The following is a 23,598-nucleotide window of genomic DNA, read 5'->3' on the forward strand; positions in this document are numbered from 1 at the left end:
CGAAAAGAAAGCATGGGGGGGGGGGGCGGACTAGAAGTGGAGACAGAGGGAGACAGTGTGGAAGAAGCCACATAAATGTGTAGAGTTCAGCAGGGCTGGAAGGGGAGGTGGAGAAGAGCAAGTTTTCAAGTCAGAGATGGGCAGTCTGTATAAGCATTTGTCATCTGCAATCCATCTCACTTAATGGCTTACAAGCTGCAATTATGTATTATTTAATATGTCCCTTCCTATACATTGTTTATGTCAACCATCACAATAATACTGTGTGACCTGAGTAAAGGAACAGGTTTGATGAGGTAAAGACCCTTAAGCCCAGCACACTGATTCACACCTGGAATTCCAGCACTCAGGAGACTAACATAGGAGAATTAGAGTGAACTCAAGGCCAGCCTGGACTATAGTAAGACCCTGTCTTGGAGGGGTGGGGAGATTATAAAATTTTCCAATGGTTTCTGTCAAGGTCACCATTTACATTAGTGTCGTATATGGCTAGAATTCAAATTTATTGCAGCATGCCTGTCGAGCACATAACTTCTGGGTCTCACAGTCACAAGTCCGTAGGTTGAAAAGAGGACATGGTATAGGTAAAAAAAAAAAAAAAAAACCAACAAAAAAAAAATCCCATGATATTAACAATTGGGAGAGCAATTCCAAATGACTTTGGAAGGCTCTGAAGAGTGTGGAATGAACATGCTACCATGACTCCTACTTCTAGCTATCACACCCGATCCTTGAACTTCCCCAGAGAATTGGATAATTCCCGTAGAGATGGCCTGAAATGTCAGCAATGCCCAAGTGATGGTAAAGTTTCCATGATACAAAGTTTCCAAGATACAAAGACGCCCTAGCTTCTGGGCCTATATCAGATGAGTTACTCTTGTTTGGCGCAAAGGAATCAACAAACCTTATCAGACTGAGGGACAGTCTCCAAGACTAAACCATGAAAGGTGAAAGATCAACAGTGACCCAAGAACTGCTTTCCATTAACAAACATTAAAGAGCTAGGGCAAATAAGTAAAAAACATGATCTCTAGTAGGGCCCTAGACTTAAAACATAAGAGCTTTCAGGAATTTGATTGACACTAATGAGTATTTGGATACGGATTGCCTTAGATATTGTTATTATTATTATTATTATTATTATTATTGTGTAATCTTTGAAACTGTAGGCATAATGACATAGCAGACAATATTGTAGTTTTTGAGAGGTCAATCTTGATCAGTAATATTCCTCAGCATCAACACACAGATAAATGCACGTGAAGTGGGAAAGAGGGAATCCACACACAGACCTTATGCCTCACGGGTGGTCTTCCTTTTCTCTACTTGGACTCTTGGTAAACCCCATGAAGAAAATGTGTCCTCTTAGACAAACACTGGAGCCCCTCGATTTAAAGGGACTTACACACCAAGGGAAATATTTGCTATATTGTCCTCAACCTGAGACATTCTTGTGAATTACCATTAATTAAAATATCCTGCTGTCTCTGGCTTTCATAAGTCCCAATCTCTCTCTCTCTCTCTCTCTCTCTCTCTATCTATCTATCTCTCTCTCTCACACACACACACACACACACACACACACACACACACACACACATCTGTGTGAATGTCCAAAGAAGCAAATCTTTCTTAAAATTTTAAGACGAAGTAATTAGGAAACTAGGCAGTGAATTTCAAAGCCCTCTAATGGCTTCCTGAATAATGGAACCACTTTGAAATCCCTTGAATTTATAATGTTCTCATGGCCTCTTATATAGGGATTGAAGTTTTTAACACAACTTTTTAGTCATAATCTCTGTAAGAATGGGGCAAGGGAGGAAATTTGTATAAAAATCATTGAGCAGAAAATCTTAAGGAATTATCCACTGTTGAAATTCACTTGTGTTATTTCTCCCAAGAGCTCTCATGTACAAGAAAGGAGTGAGGTTGTGCCAAGAATTTTTTTTTTTTACTGTAAAACATTATGAAGCTAGTGTGGCTTACACGTGCAGACAACATCTGGTGCACTCAATAAAGAATGAAAGCCAGAAAGTCTGCTAAAGACGCAACGTGGAGAGGCCAAACCTTTGATACGTAAGTCATAGTTTCTTTTTATGGTGATGAACTCTCTGCAGACTGGAACGCGTAGTTTCTGATCATTATTTGCTAAATGCTTCAAACAGTGGAAAGAATGAAAACCCTATTTTTCCTCCCTACAAGGGAATTCCTGTGAATTACTGAATTTCCACTTTATTCTGTGACTTTGAAATATATCTAAAAGCTAGTTTTCCGCTATTGCTATGTACATGATCCTGGAATAATTTCTAAAATATGTCATGCTTCTATCATCTGCTTAAATCTAAAGTGACCTAACCATTCTTGAAGATGTGATTTATAAAGGATTCAGGTAAATTAAAGGTGATAGAAAGGATGAGGTTATTTAATCGTATTTATTCCTTGAGTCTACTAGATAGAGCCACTGCATCGAGTTTTCAAAACCTAAAGATCTCTGAGAATGAACTTATTCTTGAATGCCTAGCTCATCTTTCAAGAAAATAGACGGTAATAAAGGGGTTAGTCTCTCTTCAAAGATCCCCTGAACCCATGTTATCCAGGAAAGCTTAGTCTTAGTTAGGGTTTTACTGCTGTGATCAGAACCAAGGCAACACTTTAAAAAACAAAGATTCGTTTTATTTTATGTATAATGAGTACGCCGTAGGAATCTTCAGATACATCAGAATTCCACTACATGCATCAGATCCCATTACAGATGGTTGTAAGCCACCATGTAGTTACTGTGAATTGAACTCAGGACCTCTGGGAGATCTCTAGCCCCTAAGGTAAGCCTTATAAGGACAACATTTAGTAGGGGTTGGCTTACAGGTTCAGAGATTAAGTCCATTATCATCAAGGCAAAAACATGGCAGCATCCAGGCAGACATGGTACAGAAGGAGCTGAGAGTTCTATCTTCATATTCATCTAAAGGCTGCTAGCAGAATACTGACTTCCAGGCAGCTAGGATGAAGATCTTAAGGCCCACACCCACAGTGACACACCTACTCCAACAAGGCCACACCTAAGAGTGGCCCTCCCTAAGCCAAGCGTATTTAAACTATGACAGCTTAGTCACTAATTTTCTTTTAAATACCATCCCCATTCAACTACTTTTAACAAGAGATCACTCTGGCAAGACCTCTGAACCATAACACCGATGGATCCTCTTTATGAATTCCAGACAACAACCTCAAGCTGTTTCAAATACACGGAAAGCCTATTTTACTTAGATGTCTTCTTCCTTCTATAGGCACCGTTAGTTCTCCCCACAAAACATTTTCCCTCATACTCCTTTGCATATTCGCTTAACAGAGTGTCCTCTGGGCTTGTTTGAGCTTCCATGTGACCATGTGATCTTGTTTGATCAATACAGTAGGTATAGCTGCACTCAATTTTCCTTTTACGAAAAATATCTGGATAACCGGAAAATATGTGTGTCCTTCGTATACCATGATTAGCCTAGATGCTTGACTCCAAGTCACACATTGACCTCTGGGTTTATCACTTCAATCCAGAATATCAGGTTCTTACAGGACAACGTATTTTATGTATAGAAGTCTCAGTGTCCCCACTGTTGACAGAAGGCAGCTTTCATAATCGATCATATAGGCCAGCCTACCATATTTGATTTGACTCACTTCGAGGTGAAACCTCCTGGATGTGTAACTAGATGTGTTTCAGTTCATTGGCTGCAGTCCCAGTTGCCTCTTTCCCAGTGCAAATTTTGTCTAAGGTTGTTTTTGCATTAGTTGAGATGCCAGTGTGGTTTCTGCTGTGGTCTATGTCTGTACAGAATTAGTTACTGATTTCAGCGTGCTGAACCTAACTTGTATCCCTGGGATGAAAACGGACTTCAATGTGATGGAAGATCGTCTGAACTGTACAGTGATTTCAGTGGTGTTCCTCCCCCTCAGATTTTATGGAAATGTTTGAGAAGCACGGTTCTCAAGAGAGAGTTAGCTCTTCTCTGCACCTTTGATAAAACTCCATGGTGAGCTTCCTACTCACTGTATTAATTTCACTAATTTTACTTTGATAAGCCATGTATACCTGGAAATTTATTCATCTCTTCTAGATTTTCTAGGTTTTTAAAAATACATTTTAAAATTTAATTTTATTTGTAATTCATTTTTATACTCCATATTCCATTCCCCGCCCCTCCTCTCCCACCCTCCAACTGTTCCACATCCCACACCTCCTCCCCACCCCACCCCATCTCCACATGGATGCCCCCAACCCCCACCCCATCTGACCTCTAAACGCCCTGGGGCCCCCTGTCTCTTGAGGGTTAGGTGTATCATTTCTGAATGAACATAGACCTGGAAGTCCTCTACTGTATGTGTGTTGGGGGCCTCATATCAGGTGGTATATGCTGTCTGTTTGATGGTCCAGTGTTTGAAAGACCTCGGGGGTCCAGATTAATTGAGACTCCTGGTCCTCCTACAGGATCACCCTTCTCCTCAGCTTCCTTCAGCCTTCCCTAACTCAACAACAGGGGTCAGCTGCTTCTGTACATTGGTTAGGTACAAATATCTGCATCTGACTCTTTCAGCTGCTTGTTGGGTCTTTTGGAGGGCAGTCATGATAGGTCCCTTTTTGTGAGTGCTCCATAGCCTTAGTGATAGAGTCAGGCCTTGGGACCTCCCCTTGACCTGGATCCCATTTTGGGCCTGTCACTGGACCTTCTTTTCCTTAGGCTCCTCTCCATTTTCATCCCTGTAATTCTTTCAGACAGAAACAATTATGGGTCAGAGGTGTGACTGTGGGATGGCAATCCACCCCTCACTTGATGTCCTGTCTTCCTGATGGAGATGGACTCTGTAAGTTCCCTCTCCCTAGTGTTGGACATTTCATCAAAGGTCCCTCCCTGTGAGTCCTGGGAGTCTTTCACCTCCCAGGTCTCTGGGGCACTCTGAGGGTCCCCCCCCCCCAACCTCTATTTCCTGAGGTTGCCTGTTTCCATTCTTTCTGCAGGCCCTTGGGGCTTCAGTTCTTTTCTCTCACCCAATACCAGATCAGGTTCCCCCTCTCCCACCACTGTCCCCAAACCCCATCCACGTTCCCTCCCAAACCCCTCCCTCCCTCCCAACTCATGATTGCTTTCTTCTCTCTCCCCAAGTGAGACTGAGGCATCCTCACTTGGGCACTTCAGCTTGTTGACCTTTTTGAATTCTGTGTACAGTATCTGTGTATTCTGTATGGGGTTTTTTTTTGTTGTTGTTTTTTTGTTTGTTTGTTTTGTTTGGCTGATATCCACTTACTAGTGATTCCATCCATGCATGTCCTTTTGGGTCTGAGTTACCTCATTCAGGATGATATTTTCTAGGTCCATCCATTTGCCTGCAAAAGTCAGGATGTCCTTGTTCTTAATAGCTGAGTAGTATTCAATAGTGTAGACGAACCATTTTTAACATATTTCCTAATAACTCTCTATATTTCACTGGTCTCCATAGGAATCTCAACTTTTCATCCATAATTTTTCTTAACTTGGGTTTTCTCTTTCATTTGCTTAGTTTGGCCTAATTATTATTATTTTTGATGACCAACTCCTCATTTGGTATATTTTATTTATTGTTCTTTTATCCTCCATTTAATCAATTTCTTTTCTTTTGAATTTTTATGTTAATAACTTTTAAGGATCATGCACATTATCAGGTTTTATTGTGAAATTTTCGAACAAAATGCTTTATTGGTTCTTCAACCTCTCTTCAACCCCATCCCCCACCCCAAGTGCTTCTCTTGCACCTATCTGCATACCCTATGGCTTCCTTTCTGTTTTCATGTCTCTTGTTGTTGCAGGATATTTGATCACACTGTGAACTCTGAGATCGTGTTACTGAAAATACCTGTGGTGTGGCTCATCTTTAGCACACACCTTTAATCCCTCTGGCTGGAATATAATCAACCTCTTAGTACCCACTTTTAATCCCAAACAAATTAAAGTTAGTTTGTAGATAGAAGCACTCATGTTTGAAAGTGATGTCTAATTGAGTGGCAGACAAAGTGATGAATCAGAGAAAGATTTGACAGAATAGGACATACCCACCTCTCAGGAGGAGAGGAAAGGGAAGCTGCTTAAGAGAACAGCACGGAGAGAGAAGGAGGTTGTTTTACCAGGGGAATTTTACAGAAACAGGTTACAGACAGAGAACAAGCTAGACACAGGTGAAGACAGAACAAGCCAGAGAATGAACAGGAGCCAGAAGATTGGAACATATTGCCAAAGTTAGTATGAGGCCAATTAGAGCAATTCAGGAGAAGCCGAGAGAAGCCAGACTGAATCAGTCATCTTGGAGAGAAGTTTGATCCAGAACAGCTGAGTTGAACAGTTAGCCAGAGTTCAGAAAGAACTAGAAAGGGGTGAACTTATTCAACAGGAAGCCTTAGAGGCTGAAGACATACTGAGCCCAGATATGATCTTATGGAGGTTAGAAGCTTCCAGGATAGCCCTAGGTTGGCAGGCAGAGGAGATAAGCCCCACAGACAACTTCAGAAGAATAAAAGTTCTTTGTCCATTTTGTTTCCTAGACCGACCTCCCTCAACACCTCCTTTCTCCCTTTTCATTGTCTCCTTCTTAGTCTCATAACCTATACCCACAGTCAACTCCATTCATATACATATAAATAATACAAGCTAGGATCTGCTTATGAAAGAAACATGCAGTTCTTGTCTTTTGGAATCTGAGTTATCTTGTTTAGATGTAATATAGTACAGAAGCATCATTTTCCTGAAGATTTTATGGTCTATTTGTCTTTGCATAGGACTAAAATCCCACTGTGTATACGTACCACATTTTCATTGCCCATCCATCTACTGGTGGATGTCTAAACTGACTCGGTCCTTATTACTGTCAATGATGCCGCAGTGGACAGGGATGCATCTCTGTTGATACATCTCTGATGTGGTCTCTAGAGTCCTTTGAGTGCAATCCCAGGGGTAGTATAATTGGGTCTGTGGATGTTCTAGTTCTGTTTTTTGGGAAATACTCTTTACTGATTTCCAATGTGGCTGCAGTAGTTTGCATGCCCATCATCCGTGAATAAACATTCCTTGTTCCCCTTATGCTCAACAGCATCTTTTGCTGTCCTTTCTCTCCATGACAGGCATTCTAACTAAGGGGTGATGTAATCGCACAGTGGACTCTTTTTGTTTAATATGGAAGACTTCACAAAATTGCATGTCATCCCTTCACATGGGCCATGCTAATCTTCATATCATTCCAACATTACTATACGTGCTGCCAAAGTGTGCACACTCACAGTACTCTTAATACACAGTACTTGCTGCGCACACTTCTCTAGTGGCGAAAGGTCTCAAACACTTTATAAGTACTTCCTGGCCATTTGTGTTTATTTTATTGAGATCTGTTTGTTCTTTATATTATTGTTGAGATCATTTGTTGAGTGGCAGATTTAGAGGGGAGTGCTTAATTTCGACAATTCTTGATATATTTCAGATATTAACCTTGTCTGAAGCATACCTGTCAAAGCTTTTCCCCCATTCTTTATACAGTTTGGGTTTTTTTTTTTCTACTTGATAAGCCTCCTTTGCTGTTTTGTTTTATTTCAAGGAGTCTTGTTAATACTTGTTAATTATTGAGACTGTTTTTCTGTGCTACCAGAGTTGTGCTCAGAAAGTTCTGGCCTTAATATACATATTAATGTGTGTGTGTGTGTGTGTGTGTGTGTGTGTGTGTGTGTGTGTGCGCGCGCGCGCGTGCGCGCGTGCTTGCATGGGAGTGTGTGTGAGTGTGTAACTTGAAGTACATTTTCTGTTTTCCTCTAGAACAGTAGACCTCAGCCTTCCTAATGCTGTGGTCTGTTGATACAGTTCCTCATGGTGTGGCCAACCCCAACCATAAAATTACTTTTGTTACAACTTCATAACTGTAATTTGCTACTGTTTTGAATCATATTGTAAAAAACAAATCTGTGTTTCTGATGGCATTAGGCGTCCCCTGTGAAAGGGCGTTTGACCTTCCCCTGCTCTAGGGGTTCTAGCATTTTGGGCTTTAAGTTAAGGTCCTTGGTCCAGTTAGAATTGATTTGGGGCAAAGTGAGAGCTCTGGATCGATTTTCATTCTCCTTCAGTTAGATATCCAGGTTTGCCAGCACCTTTATTGACTATGTTGTCTTTTCTCTAGTATATTCTTTTTTGATACCTTCCTCAAAAAGAGTCAGGTTGGCATAGTTCTGTGACTTTGTTTCCAGATCCTCTATTCAGTTCCACTTTTCTACGGATCCATTTCTGTGCCCTTACCATGCTGTCTTTGTTACTATGTCACAGTGGTATAATCTTAAATCAAGTGCTTCAGGTCTAATCCAAGAGTGACTCAACCTCAGAAAGGCAACAGCAGTACCAACCTTTCAGGATTGACAGGCCAAACATGCAATGTATAAGCCTTTAGCACAGTGCCTACTACCAACTAAGGCTCAAACTATAATAGTTTCCCAACTGGTTAGTAAAAAAAAAATATGTCACTTACATATAAATAATTTGAGGATGGAATCAATGAGATGAAAACAAACTGGAGTAGATGTCATTTACAGGTAGCAAACGTTGCCAGCTGCACAGCTAACGATAACATGTGCTAAATGACAACTGCAGCTCTATTTATAGAACAATGAAAGGGCATTCTACTGGTTACTAGAGAAACATGGTCTCTGACTTCATAGAAACCTTTTTGAACCTCTTCTCAGAAAACAATCAGTTCTATTTGTTCAACTCCCAGTTCTTGGAGATAGAACTCTTCACAGTTTTAGACACACAGGTATAGTGGAGATCAGGTCATCGATAATGGAATCCGACAAATGCAGCATTTGTGTTACTGTCTATGGCAGGAGGCAAGGATTTGGTGCAAATACGACTCAACTCATTATTTCCATCTGTCGTTCCACCACAGTAACTGCGGCTTGTTTATATAAGACTCCATTCCGAGTCCTCATCCAGCTGCAAACTGTCCTCATAGCATTCATGAACTTGACTCTATGGCTCCTCTGTGGGGCTGTGAGTTCATGAGACATCATTTCTCTCCCTTGAAAAAACAAAAACAAAAACGAATGTGTTCTGTGATTCAAGACCTAAATACCTTACCTCAACCTTCCCTTGTAAATCTGGTTTCTACCATCTCCCTCATGCATGCTTCTAATATACTGACTTCTAAATTCCCCTTGAAAACTTGTGTTACATGGGTACATAGTCATATTATAAGCCAAGACACTCTGCATTGTTAGCTAATAAAACTCAAACGCAAGCCAGCTTAAATAGACTTCATTAGCTTAAACAAATGAAGGTATTCTGGGACTCTAGCTTTAGGTGTGACATGTCTTCATCATAGAGTTCACTGTTCCTCCCGTGGAGAGTTAGCCCTTCAATGTACCAGTGCAATGCCTTATACACTCAATCGTTTTGTGTGAAATTCGCATATTGATTTTAGTTTTAGCAACTTTCCACCCTTTCTCCGCAAAGAATCACACCGACTATGGTGTTTCAATTTGGAAATCTCTCTTTAGCACAATTTTAAACAAATCTGTTGCCTTTCACTCTCTCTGTCTCTTTTAGTCGCTTAGCAACTTCTCAGACAGGAAGCAGTGTTCCCAGTAGTTCTGGCAGACAATAACTGCTGACAACCCTTCCTCAGCACAGGTCAGAACACTAGGGCAGTATCATCAGCCAAACCTGGGGCATGTCCCACTGTGTCTTTGAGAGCTGCAGTAGTTGATGCTCAAATAACACTGGGATTTGTCTTGAGATGGAAATCGGACAGATGATAAAATTGCTGGTCTAGTCTACAGATTTTCAGGGAAATGAAAAGGTTCTCTAAGATGCATCTATAGAAAGTATAAAACCAAGTATGAAATGGAACACACACAGGTCTAACATATAGATGATAAACAAATTTAGCACCATGGGCAGAGGAGCCTCTTGAGCAGTCTTACCAAGCCAACAAACACACATGGCAAAGAGAAGCCTCAATAATTTTCTGCCTCCCTGTTTGTTCTTTATATTCCATAGATATTGCCCTGTCGATTTTCTTAAAGCTCCACTTGAGAACTAATAGTGACCACTTTCTACCTACATGCTGACTCTTGGGTCTAAATACAGACCAAGAATTCTGTCTAGAATTCTACTCAAATTCAGTTAATGGTACAGTAGGAATCCTTTCATCTTGGAAGCTCTACATTATTTGTTTAGGGTTTACAGTATATTTTCTTTGGTGGACATGGGGAGGGAAAAGTCGATTCATGTCTGGAGCAAACAGAAAGTGTGCTGCTAGCTTCTTGCTCACATTTTCTCGGCAGGAATGCCCTGCCTATTGTTTCATTGTCAGATCTGAACCATCATCACTCAGGGTGACTGGGAAGGCAGCAGTTAGGCTCATTGGAGTTCCCAGACAGATGTGCAGGGCCTAAGCCTGTGCTTGCAATATAACAAAGGCTTGACAGATGTCTAGAGAATTGTCTACTTGATCTCCTGCCCCAAATAGATGACATTATTTGATGCATTCTTTGTGCCCTCGAGCTCCGAGTCAGTAGCCTCAAGCAAAGGAGGATTTGTTGAATCTGTTACATAAAGGATGAAATCTCTCCAAATGCCTCCGCATTCCCCATTCGAAGGAGGAGCGGTGAATGAACACTTAGCAGTAATCACCATAATAATTCTCAGAACCTCAAGCTTAATATTAGGAGTGGAAAGGCGAACATGGCATGTCTTCATGTTCTATCAAAAAAACGTATACAGGGCTAGTCAGTCAAGTGCAAGCATTAGGACCTAGGTTGGAGCCTAGGGTTAACATGAATGTAGTCCTATGCCCCTGTAAGCCCAAGGCTGGAGACAAAGACAGGAGGATTCCATCCCCAGAGCTCACTGGTAAACCAGTCTAGCTGAATCTAGAAGCTCCCAGACTCAAGATAGAGTTCAATTGAAGACACCTGTCTTAGTTAGGGTTTTATTGCTGTGAACCGACACCACGACCAAGGCAACTCTTAAAAGAACATTTAATTAGGGCTGGCTTCTAGGTTCAGAGGTTCAGTCCATTATCATCAAGGCAGGAGCCTGGCACCATCCAGGCAGGCATGGTACAGAAGGAGCTGAGAGTTCTACATCTTCATCTGAAGGCTGCTAGCAGAATACTGGTGTCCAGACAGCTAGGATGAGGGTCTTAAAGCCCACACCCACAGTGACACATGTACTCTAACAAAGCCACAGCCTCTTATTGTGCCATTCCCTGGGCCAAGCATAGATAAACCATTACAACACCCAAACATTGACTTCTGTCCTGCCCACATGCATGCACCATATGTACACATGTACTCAGAGATACATCCCCATGCACACGGGAACACATGCAGAAACACACAAGTGCACACAAACCAAAGCATAAGGGGTATCATTTAGATAGCTCATTGGCATTAAGTGTATAGACACAGTGCCCAGTTTTCATAAACCTACTAATTTTTCAGTCTCAGGATAATAAGCAATGAAAGGGATGTTTTAATAGAATATGTTTGACATCATAGCACATTATGTCTTAATGTAAAAAGCTGGGCGACATGGTCAGCTTTTTAACGAATGCCCAAACCACAGCAGAGTGTTTTGTAAATTCCAAATTAGTGAGATTTCTATGAAGGTTAATAAGGCAACAGTCACCTATAAGTTTCCTGCCATTTTCCAGGGCTGTCTTAAATGCTCTAGTGGGGCAGTGGTTACAATGTTGCTTTGTTGGCAGTTTCCTAGAGCTGATCACTAATCAGCACTCAGTGAGTCATTCCCCACGCGTTTGTATTCTGAATAAGTAGGACAAAATAAGGAAGAGACTACAGGACTTCCCTGAATCCTGATGGAACTGTGCATGTGGATACGGCCTGAATATGCATTAGGAAAGTTTCTAGGGTAAGAATACAACCTTCTCAGGCTAGCGAGATGGCTCAGCAGTTAAGAGCACTGACTGCTCTTCTGAAGGTCCTGAGTTCAATTCCCAGCAACCACATAGTGGCTCACGACCATCCATAATGAGATCTGATGCCTTTTTCTGGGGTGTCTGAAGACAGCTACAGTGTACTTACATATAATAATAAATAAATCTAAAAAATAAAAAATAAAAAGAATACAACCTTTTCTTAAAATTCAAAGACCCTTTGGGGCTTACTAGGAAAAAAAAAAGACTTTGCTAACATCATCTGACCTGCTTAAAGTAATACTTTGATTGCTTAATATCTGAATACAAACACGATGGTCATATTTAAATTAACATACACATGGATTTGAAAATGAGTAGAAACGTGTTGCAAAAATCTACCATTCTTCTAAAGTAACTTCAGTAGTTTGGAGTGAGGCTCTGCTTTTGCTTCCTGGATGAAGACCCACTACAGAGCTTCAGCTGAGCATTTTGATCCAGGACCAGTTGACTCAAAGTGAGGCTATGTGTGACTAAGCCTCAGGAAGTCCCTAAAATCCCCGAAAATGTGTTCAAAGAAGAACTCTTAACTTTGGCACTTCTGAAATTTTGGGCCAGATGATTCTTTGGTGTGTGTGGGTGCACCGTTAGAGTGCTGAGCATCACCCTCTACCGTGGATATGACCATCAGAGTTCCAGCCATGACTATCCAAGACCTCTAAAAGCCACAACATTCTCAGAGCACCACTGACTTACAGAGAGGTCATTAGCTCTTACCAGGATCCAAACACATCAAGAACGGTATCAGCATGTGTGATCATCATCACTTCCTCGAAATTTCCCCAGATTTCACCCAAAAATTCCCAACCCATTGCTGGAATTCACAGGCAGGACAGAGTAGTGGGTTTTTCCCATTTGGTGTGTCTCCCTGAGAAATATGATACATACGTGTCAGTTCGTTAAGAAACTATGTTGCTTCGAGGCCACTCTGGTCTACAGAGTGAGTTCCAGGGACAGCCAGGGCTACACAGAGAAACACTGTCTCAAAAAAAACATGGAGAAGGAGAGGGACTCTGGGAGGGGGAACATGAAGAAAGAAAGAAAGAAAGAAAGAGAGAGAGAGAGAGAGAGAGAGAGAGAGAGAGAGAGAGAGAGAGGAAGGAAGGAAGGAAGGAAGGAAGGAAGGAAGGAAGGAAGGAAGAGAGAGGGGAGGGAGGGAGGAAGGAAGAAAGAAGAAAGAAAGAAAGAAAGAAAGAAAGAAAGAAAGAAAGAAAGGAAGGAAGAAAGGAAGGAAAGAAGGAAGAAACAAATTATGTTGTAAAATTTCCCAACTGCCAAAATGTTTAGTGACTATATCTAAAGATAAGAGTCTTAGTAACCTCTTAGGTTGGTTGACATCAAGGATTCCGTTTTTTCCCATCTTGACTTGATTCTCCTGGGCCTAATCCAGAGCCTGACTCATCTAACCTACTCAGATCTCATTATGTGAAGTGTGAATCACACACTGGCTATGGGAGTGCATTCTCCAAAGACTCCTGGGAAGAAGACAGCTCTGGAACTGCTTCTTGATGTCCTGATTTCCCAGACAACTTATTCTAGACCTATTGCCACAGAGATCTACTTCAGAGGTGACTAAGGCCAGTAAGCTCCTGTTCCACTGTGAACTTGGACTCCTTTGCAAAGCAGTCTTTGTTCCATATAGGTCTGGCTCCACATGCAGGTCTTGGGTATTCTGGGTGGTAGAGAGCCTGCATAGTTTCCTTAGCTGCCTCTCTGAAATGCTGGTGAAGAACAGAATGGTGTCGTTACCCAACTCTCTTTCCCCTTTGAAGCTAGACTGCTGCCAAGACCTTCTGTATTGAACTCTTCTCCAAATCTAATTCTTGGAGACTAACATCCCTCCAAGGTTCTTCTCCTAACACCATCAGCAGACCAAGAGACCTCTCCTGCTCACTCCTAATTAGAGATTTTTCCCAATCTTTGTATTTCAAGGGAAAACACAGAAACAGAAAGCAATTAGGGGAATGCAAATTTGCATTTGTGCAGATGCAGAGCCACCTTCTCTGCTAGCCTGTCCCTTCCCACCTCTCTTCTAGATATTTACTAGTTTTTCTCATATTTATTGGTATTGATGCAGTCTGTAAGACTTTCATATTTCTTGCTTGTATTGTTCCTGCTCTTGCCTAAAGTTGTAGTTTTCTAAATTCTGGGACAGCTATATGAAATGTCACCATCACCTGAAAAATGGTGAAAGAACTGACTCCAGGCCTCTCAGCCCAAAGCTATCAACCTGAACATCTCAACTTGCTAGCCATGGAGGAGGGGACGAGTAGCCTTCTCCGTGTCATCATCAAGGTCACAAGCTGGTGGACAGTCTATAACTGTATCACAGAGTTCCATGTATCCTGTAGGATGGAAGAACAGGGAGGAACGAGCACGTTACACACACGCAGGCCAGGCTGTGCAGTGATGTGCTGCGTAGAACAAAGTCACATGCAGACAAACTCCAAGGCTTCTTGAGAAGTACGGCCCTGTTGTGCGCCCAAAGCATGGATTTTGGAAGGCAGCTGTAATCACTATGAAAATAGCCTGAATTCTTCTGGCATAGCCAACAGAATGGATATAAAAAAAGGCTTTGTCTTAGTTAGGGTTTTACTCCTGTGAACAGACACCATGACCAAGGCAAGTCTTACAAAGACAACGTTTAGTTGGGGCTGGCTTACAGGTTCAGAGGTTCAGTTCACGATCATCAAGGTGGGAGCATGGCAACATCCAGGCAGGTATGGTGTAGGAGGAGCTGAGAGCTTTTTAGCTTCATCTGAAGGCTGTTAGAAGAAGACTGGCTTCCAGGCAGCTAGGACTAGGGTATTAAAGCCCACACCCACAATGACACACCCACTCTAACAAGGCCACACCTCCTAATAGTGCCATTCCCAGGGCCAAGCATATATAATCCATCACAGGCACCACGTCATGGTTAGATACTACAACCATTGTGTAGGGAAAGTCCCCATGCATGCACAGCCAGCTTGCTAAACTTTATGCTTTTGTACTCACTGATAAAATAAATTCTTCTTCCTCCTCTGGAGAAGAGAGCAACATCTACCATACAGGGTTGAATCTGAATGAGAAAGTCCAGGTCATATTGCCTCCCCAGGAGTAGAAGGCAGACTAGGGATATCTTCCAATTTTATACTTAGTGAGATGAGATTCTAAAAGCTAGACTTCTGCCCAAGTGCTTTTATTTATTATTATTGGTATAAAAGAAATGCTGTAGTGCTCGAGAAAAAAAAAGTCTACCCTGTGGAGAGAGCTTTAAGAGGCAGTTCAGGTAGGAACAAACATGTAAGACATTATCCAGAAGTATCAGTAATTGTGATGAGTATGTATGATTATGGTCGAGGTGGATTAGACAGAACCAAGTTCAGCTCTCTGTCAGCTACAAGAGAATCTTTTCACAAGGGGATTAGAAGCTGGCGCGTGTGCAAGACCACCCCAAGCTCTGCACACGTCTTTGTCAGGTAACACGGATGGCTGTCTGTATCGAAAATCTATCTAGGATTTAACCACTTCTACGCGCTTCCAATCCTGTGACTGTGTTCCAGGTGACCATTTTCTATTTGGAAGGTTATTCTATGATCCTCCTGACAGACTGCCCAACACCCTTCTCTTTTTAGTCTGCTCTAAGTGCCCATTTAAAGATGTAAGAGTTCATGGCATTTGCCTGCTTCTTCTCTCACTCACTTCCAGTAAAACACAGAGTTTGTACTAAATCTCTTAACCTCGGACCTCCCTTACCACAGTCCATACTATTGGTACTTTACAGCCACGCTGCACTCTTTGCTCTCTGTTAAACCAAGCACGTTACCAAACTCACACTTCCCAACATCCACAGCTGTGGACTCCATTTTCTCTCTTAGTTACTGGGCTGGGTTTCATTTCTGTTGCCGTGATAAAATATCCTGACCAAAAGCAGCCGAAGGGAGGAAAGGGTTTATTCGGTTTACAGTTCCAAGTTACAGTCCATTGTTTCAGCCCAACATTTCAGGAAGCCAGGGTGGGAATGAAGCGGAAATTTAAGGGTTCTTTGGAAAGTCGGTTGGATGGGGTTTTGCTGGGGCAGACATATGAAGGAAAGTTTCGTTAAAGTGGGCACAGCTGTGAAAGGCTAAGGCAGACTCTTGAAGGAACGTTTGTGCTGAAGCAGACATGGGAGAGAGGATGTTCTGCTAAAGCAAACATGTGAAAGGACACGTGATGAAGGATTCTTTGCTAATGACACACATGTATTGGTCTGCCTTATACTGTGTAGCTGAGCTGCATTTGTTGAGACTCCGTAGAGAGAAACACACCAAAAACTTCCGGTGGTGTGCTGCAGTTTGTTGCGGCTTCCGAGGACTCGGGCTGATTGGAGGCACGTGCTGAGGTAAAAGCCATGCATACACATGGAGGACACATGATGTTTGGAAGGTATAAATAGGACTCCATGGAGTGACAGAGACAGAGCTTGGCTTGTTGGTACAGCTAGCTGTGCAACACTTGTGGCTCTCCTGTCTTCACTGATCTCTGCTTCCTTCCCTGAATGAGGCACACCTGAGAACTTCTCTTGGCAGTCCTGTTGTTTCCCCCTGCTGACTCAGGCCTCGGCTGAGAGGCCTGCTGTGTCAATGCTGTTGCTAACCCAACTCTCCCAAACTGGACTGCTGGTGTATCCATGAAGTGTTTGTGAGTGGATCAAGCTGCCACTGCCTGCTAACCTGTGAACTGAACTGCTGATTTCTAGACAACACAGACGGGAGTTGCACCAAATAACCTTTCTATACAGGTCCACTTCCCCTCCCCTCCATATCCTTTCCTTTCCACTACCTCTGGTGGGTGGTGAGTTACAAGGAAGGCTAAAGCACTTAAGAACCATCATTAAAAATAGATTTTGAAAAAAATTAAAGTTACATGGGAACTCAACCAGTCACATCAGACCCACCATAAAGGGCAGAGAGAGATAAACACATTCTTGCTCCATTAGCAATCAGCTAGCATTCTTTACTCTTACATATTCAGAGTCCAGTCCATTAAACAATGCTGCCAGCATTCAATGCTGGCCTCCCCACATCGATGAACAATTAAAGCAATCCCTCACAGACATTCTGGAAGGCCAATCTTATCTACATAATTGCTCATTTGGACTATCTTCCTAGGTGATTCCAGATTGCATCACGTTTTGATACTAAAACTAACCACTGAAAATATTTTCAATAGCTATTTCTTTTGTCTGAAGTGCTCTTCCCTAGGAAATCTGCATAAAACTAAAATAGGGTTCCATGAAGCTAAACATTTTAGGTAGAATGGGGGAAAAAAACATTAATAAAGCCCTATTTGGAGGAAAGATGCATGGTGGTCAGGGAAGATGAAGTGTGAGCTAAGTAGAGGCTGTTTCACTAAAAAAAAAAAAAAAAAAAAAAAAAAAAAAAAAAAGTATATATGAGACTCTGTTACCAAAGTTAGGCTCCAGAATAGTGACAGAGCTGGAGAGATGATTCCATGGTTAAAGATCTCAAAGTAAAAACAAGCAGACCTTGTTCTGAGTGCCAGGAGCCATGGGATCTCTAGGTGGATGTATCAGCCTGCCTTTAATGCCAACCTTAGAAGGCACAGGCAGGGGATCCACAGAGCAAGCTGCTACCCAGCGGCCTCTGGGTTTGACTGAGAGAGCCTGCCTCAAAAAGAATAAAGAGGAAGAGTGGCCAAAGAAGATTCGCAACACCGTCAGGCTTCCGCTCACACACATGCTGCACATACACAGAACAAAGGAGAGAACTGACAAGATGCCTCCCGTTCTCTCTGCCACCCATGGCTTTTCTCCATTCTATTAGCCATGCCCTTCCACATCCTTATTCTAAGACTTCATTGACCTCAGATGTTGAGTTGTTTTAGAACGCTTCACCTCAGACATGGCACTTTGCAGTGGCTAGATCACGGTGTAAGCTTTCACCCAGCACACAACCTTCACTCTTTTCAGGACCCTCACTATACACACCCAGCACTTTCTCACTGACAATTGGCCCTTGCTTGTGTCAGCTCTTCCCTTGACCAGCAAACATTCTGCAGGCTACTAACAAAGACCCTCATTTCCCTTTCTTCTTCTCCGTCTATGTTACACTGCCAGCAATACCCATGTTGTTGATCTACCTTCCTTGTATGTGCAATTACATGTAAATACTAGTATAAGAAAATATGTATGTTATTTCATGTTCAGATCACAGATCATATACAGATACTCTATAAATCCCAGAAAGCCTACTTGGCTTCTCAAATCCATCCCCCGCCCCTCTTTCATTTCCTTTACTCCCTGAGACCCTCAGACCCTTCCTTAGCCTTTCCTTCAAGCTGATGGTTCTGTTTTACCCGTGAGACTTCACAAGTTGGATGATCCATCTCCCCACCCTCTACATCAAAATGCCCTGAATCTCTTTTTCCCTGCACCTCTTTCTTCCCAGGGAAGGTCTGGCCTCCACAGTGGGTTGTGTCCAATTGCTATACCAGCCAAAGCTGATTCCTTTTCTCCCTGTTCCCACGGTGCTGTCTTTCTACCCTAGCTAACCCATCCCATGATCATAGCATCCTCTGGTAATTCCCAACTCGAAAGAGAGAAAGGGAGCTATGTGGCTTTACTGTGCAAATATATCCAGCCTGAATCCTCTCTCCATTCCTTTACAGACACACTGTTTCATATTTTATATGTGTCCCATCCTCTTTCTAGATTGACATTCTCTCCTCAGCCAGCCCACTCTGACGTTTGCTCCTCCCTATTCTAGTTAAGGTTGGTTACGTCAAAGCCATCACTATCACTCTGTTGCTCGATCCACAGAACTTTCCTCTGCCTTCGACTCCCACACCAGCGGCATCACTCATGAGGCTAAGGTCTTTTTCCTTCACATAATTTCTCAATCACCCTGCTAGCCACTTCCACTGAAGCCCTGTCACTGTTTTAGAAAACATTGGGCGTTACTTGAAGTTGGTTCTGGAAAACTTTGGGCGTTACTTGAAGTTGGTTCTGGATCTCTGCTCTGCTACAGTTGGATTTGTGAATGAAGAGTCCTCCTACTATGAATATCCTTGGGCTGAATCTTGATCCTGGAATCAGCATTACCCATGTCACATTTCTCTCTGTCATCACTAATATCGGGAAAGCACTTTGGGCTCTTTCTGTTGACGTCATCCCCATTCTCTACGCCTAAGAGCAGGCCCACATTACGTCATCTTTGATTATGTCATCTTTGATTACCAGATCCTTGCACCTCTGACTTGCCATGTTAGTTTTATGACATACTAATTTGTCTTTATTTAAAATTTCAAAGAAAATTCCCACATGGATCCCAGATGTTGGCTATTTAACGCAAGAAGGTGTTTCCTCATTACACAAATGTGGTATGTGTCCAAAATATTGTTTAGTTTATGAATTACTTAAAATAACTATGTCCCAAAAACAATAGTTCATGTGTGAGTCATAAATTAAACAATGCCAATTTTTTTATGTGCACCATATTTGTATAATATGGAAACACCTTCCTGGATAAAATGGTCAACATCTGGAACCCATGTGAGAGCTTTAAAAATTAGCGTTGCATATTTTCAAATTTTTCCTGTGCATAAGAAAAATCCAAAATGAAAGTAATTTTACAAAAATGTCTTTGCTCAAATATCCTTACAAGTAGCACGTTGCTCGGCTGATATAAAAGCTTAAATCAACGCAGTGTAAGTTAAATTGCATTGGAAGAACGCTGCAAGGAGCTGCCCTTCACTTTTATTGATTCTGGACCTTTTACTATGAGACATGCATTGGGATAAATTGTACTGGTCCTGTATCTGATATGCCAGTTTAAAGTCTGAGATCTGTGAATTTGACCTCATTTGAGAAGAATGCCTTTGAAGATGCAATTATGATTAAGGATTCTGAGACATGATCACCCGGGATTTGGTTTAAATCTAATGGCAGGTGTCCTTATAAGGGAAAGGCAGAGAAAAAAACCGACACAGAAGAGAACATCTAGGGGACACCATCTTAAGAGAGGCAGGTGGAGCCATATAATTTAAATCATGACTCACTAGGAGTTGGCAGGGTCTTCTTCCTGCAGTAATACCATTGTGTGTGTGTGTGTGCATGCGTGTGTGTGACTTCTGAAATAATCATATCACTGTATTTTATTCAAATATGGCATGCTTGGTTTCTCGGCTTCAATTAACATTACAGACTGGATGGTTCTATTTTGTGTTTGAATGATACTCAAGGTTACCTAGCTCTCTGTTTAACCTTGGAATGTTCTGGTCTCAAAGCCTTCTCAACACACCCCTACTTTTTTTTTTCCATTTAGGCAACATTGAGAAAAGAACCACGGAATTGTGAGAATTCAAGGTGGTGTGGGCACACCAGCCTTGTATACGCATTCAAAGCAGTGGCGGATGACACAGCCCTCTGAAAGTCTGTCCTATTCACTTTGAGGACAGCAATACAGACTCAAAACTCTGACTCAAGAATACACACAGTTAAGTAATGCAGCAATCTGACGGCAAAACACACACACATGGAGAGAGGTGGACTTCCATTCCACACTGTGACTTCTGCTGCTGGCTCCATTGATAGCCAAGCACCTACATCTGCTTGGCCTATAAATGGATAGAGAATATCCTGATAGACTTCATTGTGGCCTTTTAGCACCCACTGTCCCTGTGGTATGTTTGATACACCATGAGACTGAACACCCCTGAGAGTACAATACCACACTTGTTCAACTTTCATTCATCTGCTGAGATTTTTTTTTATTAAAAACACACAGATTACTTTTCTGAAGAACAAAGTCCTGTGGTCATTCTTCCCACATCCTGTCGTCTTCTGGCCCACTCCCTGGTTCACCCCAAGAACTAAAAAAGCTACACTAGAACAATGCATCCATCATAGTTTTGAGTCATTTTAATGATGTGGGAAGATAGTTTATGAACAAATAGAATAAAAGAGAAAATTGGATATACACTACAATTCAAATCTGATTAGACATATATGTTTACATACTCATGCATTAGAAAGTAACTGAAGTTGCCTTTCTCTTTCCAGAGTACTGTTGACTGGGGTTTCATAACTTTTCCTTTGTTAGCCGTTTTCAAGTGCATTTATTTATAACCACAAACAAAAACAATAGCACAGTGTGGCCGGAGTCATAGCTAAATGCTAAGAACTGTCTTTGTGGTTCAAGTGCTATGTCGTTATGCTAAATGCTTGTTTCCGAAATGGTTGGGAAAAGATAAATTAATCCCACAGCCGCTCCCTTGTATATTCAAGAATTTACCACCCCAATTTCTCCCACTTCATGCCTCTCTTCCAAGTGGAGCTTAGAAAGAAAGAAAACCGAGACAGGTCTCAGTGTGGACAAAGGAAGCCAGTGCTTTCTTCTTCCTGGAAGCCGTCCCAACTCCTAACTCTCGTGGCGACAGTGTCTGGAGGGAATGCTGGGTGCCTTGTGTTTTCTGATTAGTAGAGCGTATAAGAGCTCTCGTTGCAGAGAGGTGAGGTTTGCAGGTGCTAGCTTTTCCCCTTAAAATGAATGAAGTCTGCAAGGAGTAATATACAATGGTTTAAATGTTATGTGGCAAGGCAGCTAATTTAGAAGCTCTTTGAAGACAAGGACATTTTTCTTCTTCATATATATATCTACACTGAAGAAAGAAAAAGGCCTTGTACACAATGCACTGTAGAGGCTGGAATAAAGAAAACGACTGAGGGGGAGAGTTCAAGTGGCTAGAGATGTAGTCCACAAAACTAATACACATAGAATAAGCTTCATTGTGTCAAAGACCACAATGGCTGAGTGTTGTTGAACACTGGGAAGAATCCAGTTTAGGGATGGAGACATCAGAAAGGTGGTTCAGAGGATAGAATATTTATAATTTTATATTTGAAGTAAAAAAAATTATGTGTTTTGATTTGGAGGAGTCTAGTGGGAATTAGGATGTTGGAGGAGGGGGTATAAATGCTGGGGGAGTCGGAAAACTATAGCAAGTATAGATGCTGGAGGAGGTGTGTGGGGCTGGAGGAGGGGGCTGTGGATATTGGGGGAGGGGAGTATGGGTGCTAGAAGAGGGAATTATGGGTACTATGGGAGTTGAGCAGTTATGCCATGGTCATTTGGATGGGTTTTAAATCCTGAGAATCACTTGACTAAATAATTGGTTTTCTTGTTTATTATTAAAAAGGCAGAGCTGTCTTTTAAATACTGCTGATAATTGTCTTCATTGTCTCCAGAGCCTGTGGTCATCACTAACCTGTTTATATATTTATAATGCCTAAATATTATATATGTATATATATATATATATATATATTTCATTTACTTATAAACCAATTAAAATTGTCTCTTGAGGTTTGTTCTTTTTAATATTTCATCTGCCAGGATTCTCTGGTCCTGGTATTAATTGCAAGCAGTATTTCTCAGGAAAGAAGATAAGAAATATATTCATATGTTATCCCTTCCAGACAGGGATCTGCATCTAAGTAACAGAAAATGCTCACATGGGACCTGGCTGACGGGGTGGCAAGTAGAGGACAAGAAGGGAAGAGTCCCCTATAGCAAAGCCCTAGCCACTCCTCCAGCCCAGATGAGAGAACACAAAGAAAATGTAAAAGGGCTATGCTGGGTGTGAGGACAATGAGTATGTACTATGGCTATGGGTGTGAGGGCACATACATGTACAATGTGTGTATTGTGGCAATGCTCTGTGTAAGGGCACAGGTGTGCATATGTTACACATATAAGGTACACATATGTACCATGACTACGTTGTGTGTGGGAGAGCACATATGTGTGTATACTGTGTCTATGTTTGTAAGGGTACTTATATATGTACCATGTCTGTGCTTGTACACACACACACACACACTATGGCCATGCTTTGGGGGGGGGCACATGTGTATGTACTATGGCTATATTTGTATATGAGGGCACACATGTGTGTACATGGCTATGCTATGTGTGAGGGCACACGATGTGTGTTATCACTATGCCCCACTAAACTGACTTTCTAAACTATGACTTTTATAAGCCTGGATACATTCTCCAGGTGGAAGACAATTAAAATACTGACCTGCATATTTGAGCACCATGCCAGTCTGGTATGAATATCTCAGAGCTCCTGAGGGGAAGTGATTCAGGCAGTAATTCACCCATTTGTTCAACCCATCCCTCAACCAAGTTTCAATTATTCTCAAGACATACTGATTACATACTGATTACATACTGATTACATACAACATAGGACTTCATGGGTGAATCATGCACTGTGGTACTTCTCTGAGACTAGAGTCCCCAGAGGCCTCAAAGTTGAAGATTCGCAATTCTTTATCTAAACTTCAAACTCTAATAGAAATGAGAATTACGGATGAGAATAGTACGTCCAAGCCAGTGGCTGTAAAGTGGTGCATACTCCTGACTTCCTTCAGTTAATCTTACCGTAGATCCCCAAAGCCTTCTCCCACGCAGCATCCTATAGCCAGTGTGAATATATCCATGGTCCTTTGGGTCCCACGGGGTTGGTAAGATTTTATGTCACGAAACTGGGCACAGAACACTTACTACATTAACCCTGAGACTCTTGAGTGATCACCTCTGTAAAGCAGTG

General features: G+C 41.9%; 1 non-coding gene across 1 annotated transcript; it reads right to left on the minus strand.

Moving 5' to 3' along the window:
• Window positions 1-7,187: 7,187 nt before the first annotated feature.
• On the minus strand, window positions 7,188-7,291 carry Gm24668. The gene has a single exon (XR_003951738.1). It is a non-coding gene; the product is annotated as a U6 spliceosomal RNA (small nuclear RNA).
• Window positions 7,292-23,598: the final 16,307 nt, after the last annotated feature.

This window comes from Mus musculus, chromosome 15 (assembly GCF_000001635.26).
Source record: "Mus musculus strain C57BL/6J chromosome 15, GRCm38.p6 C57BL/6J".
Lineage (NCBI taxonomy): Eukaryota > Metazoa > Chordata > Mammalia > Rodentia > Muridae > Mus > Mus musculus.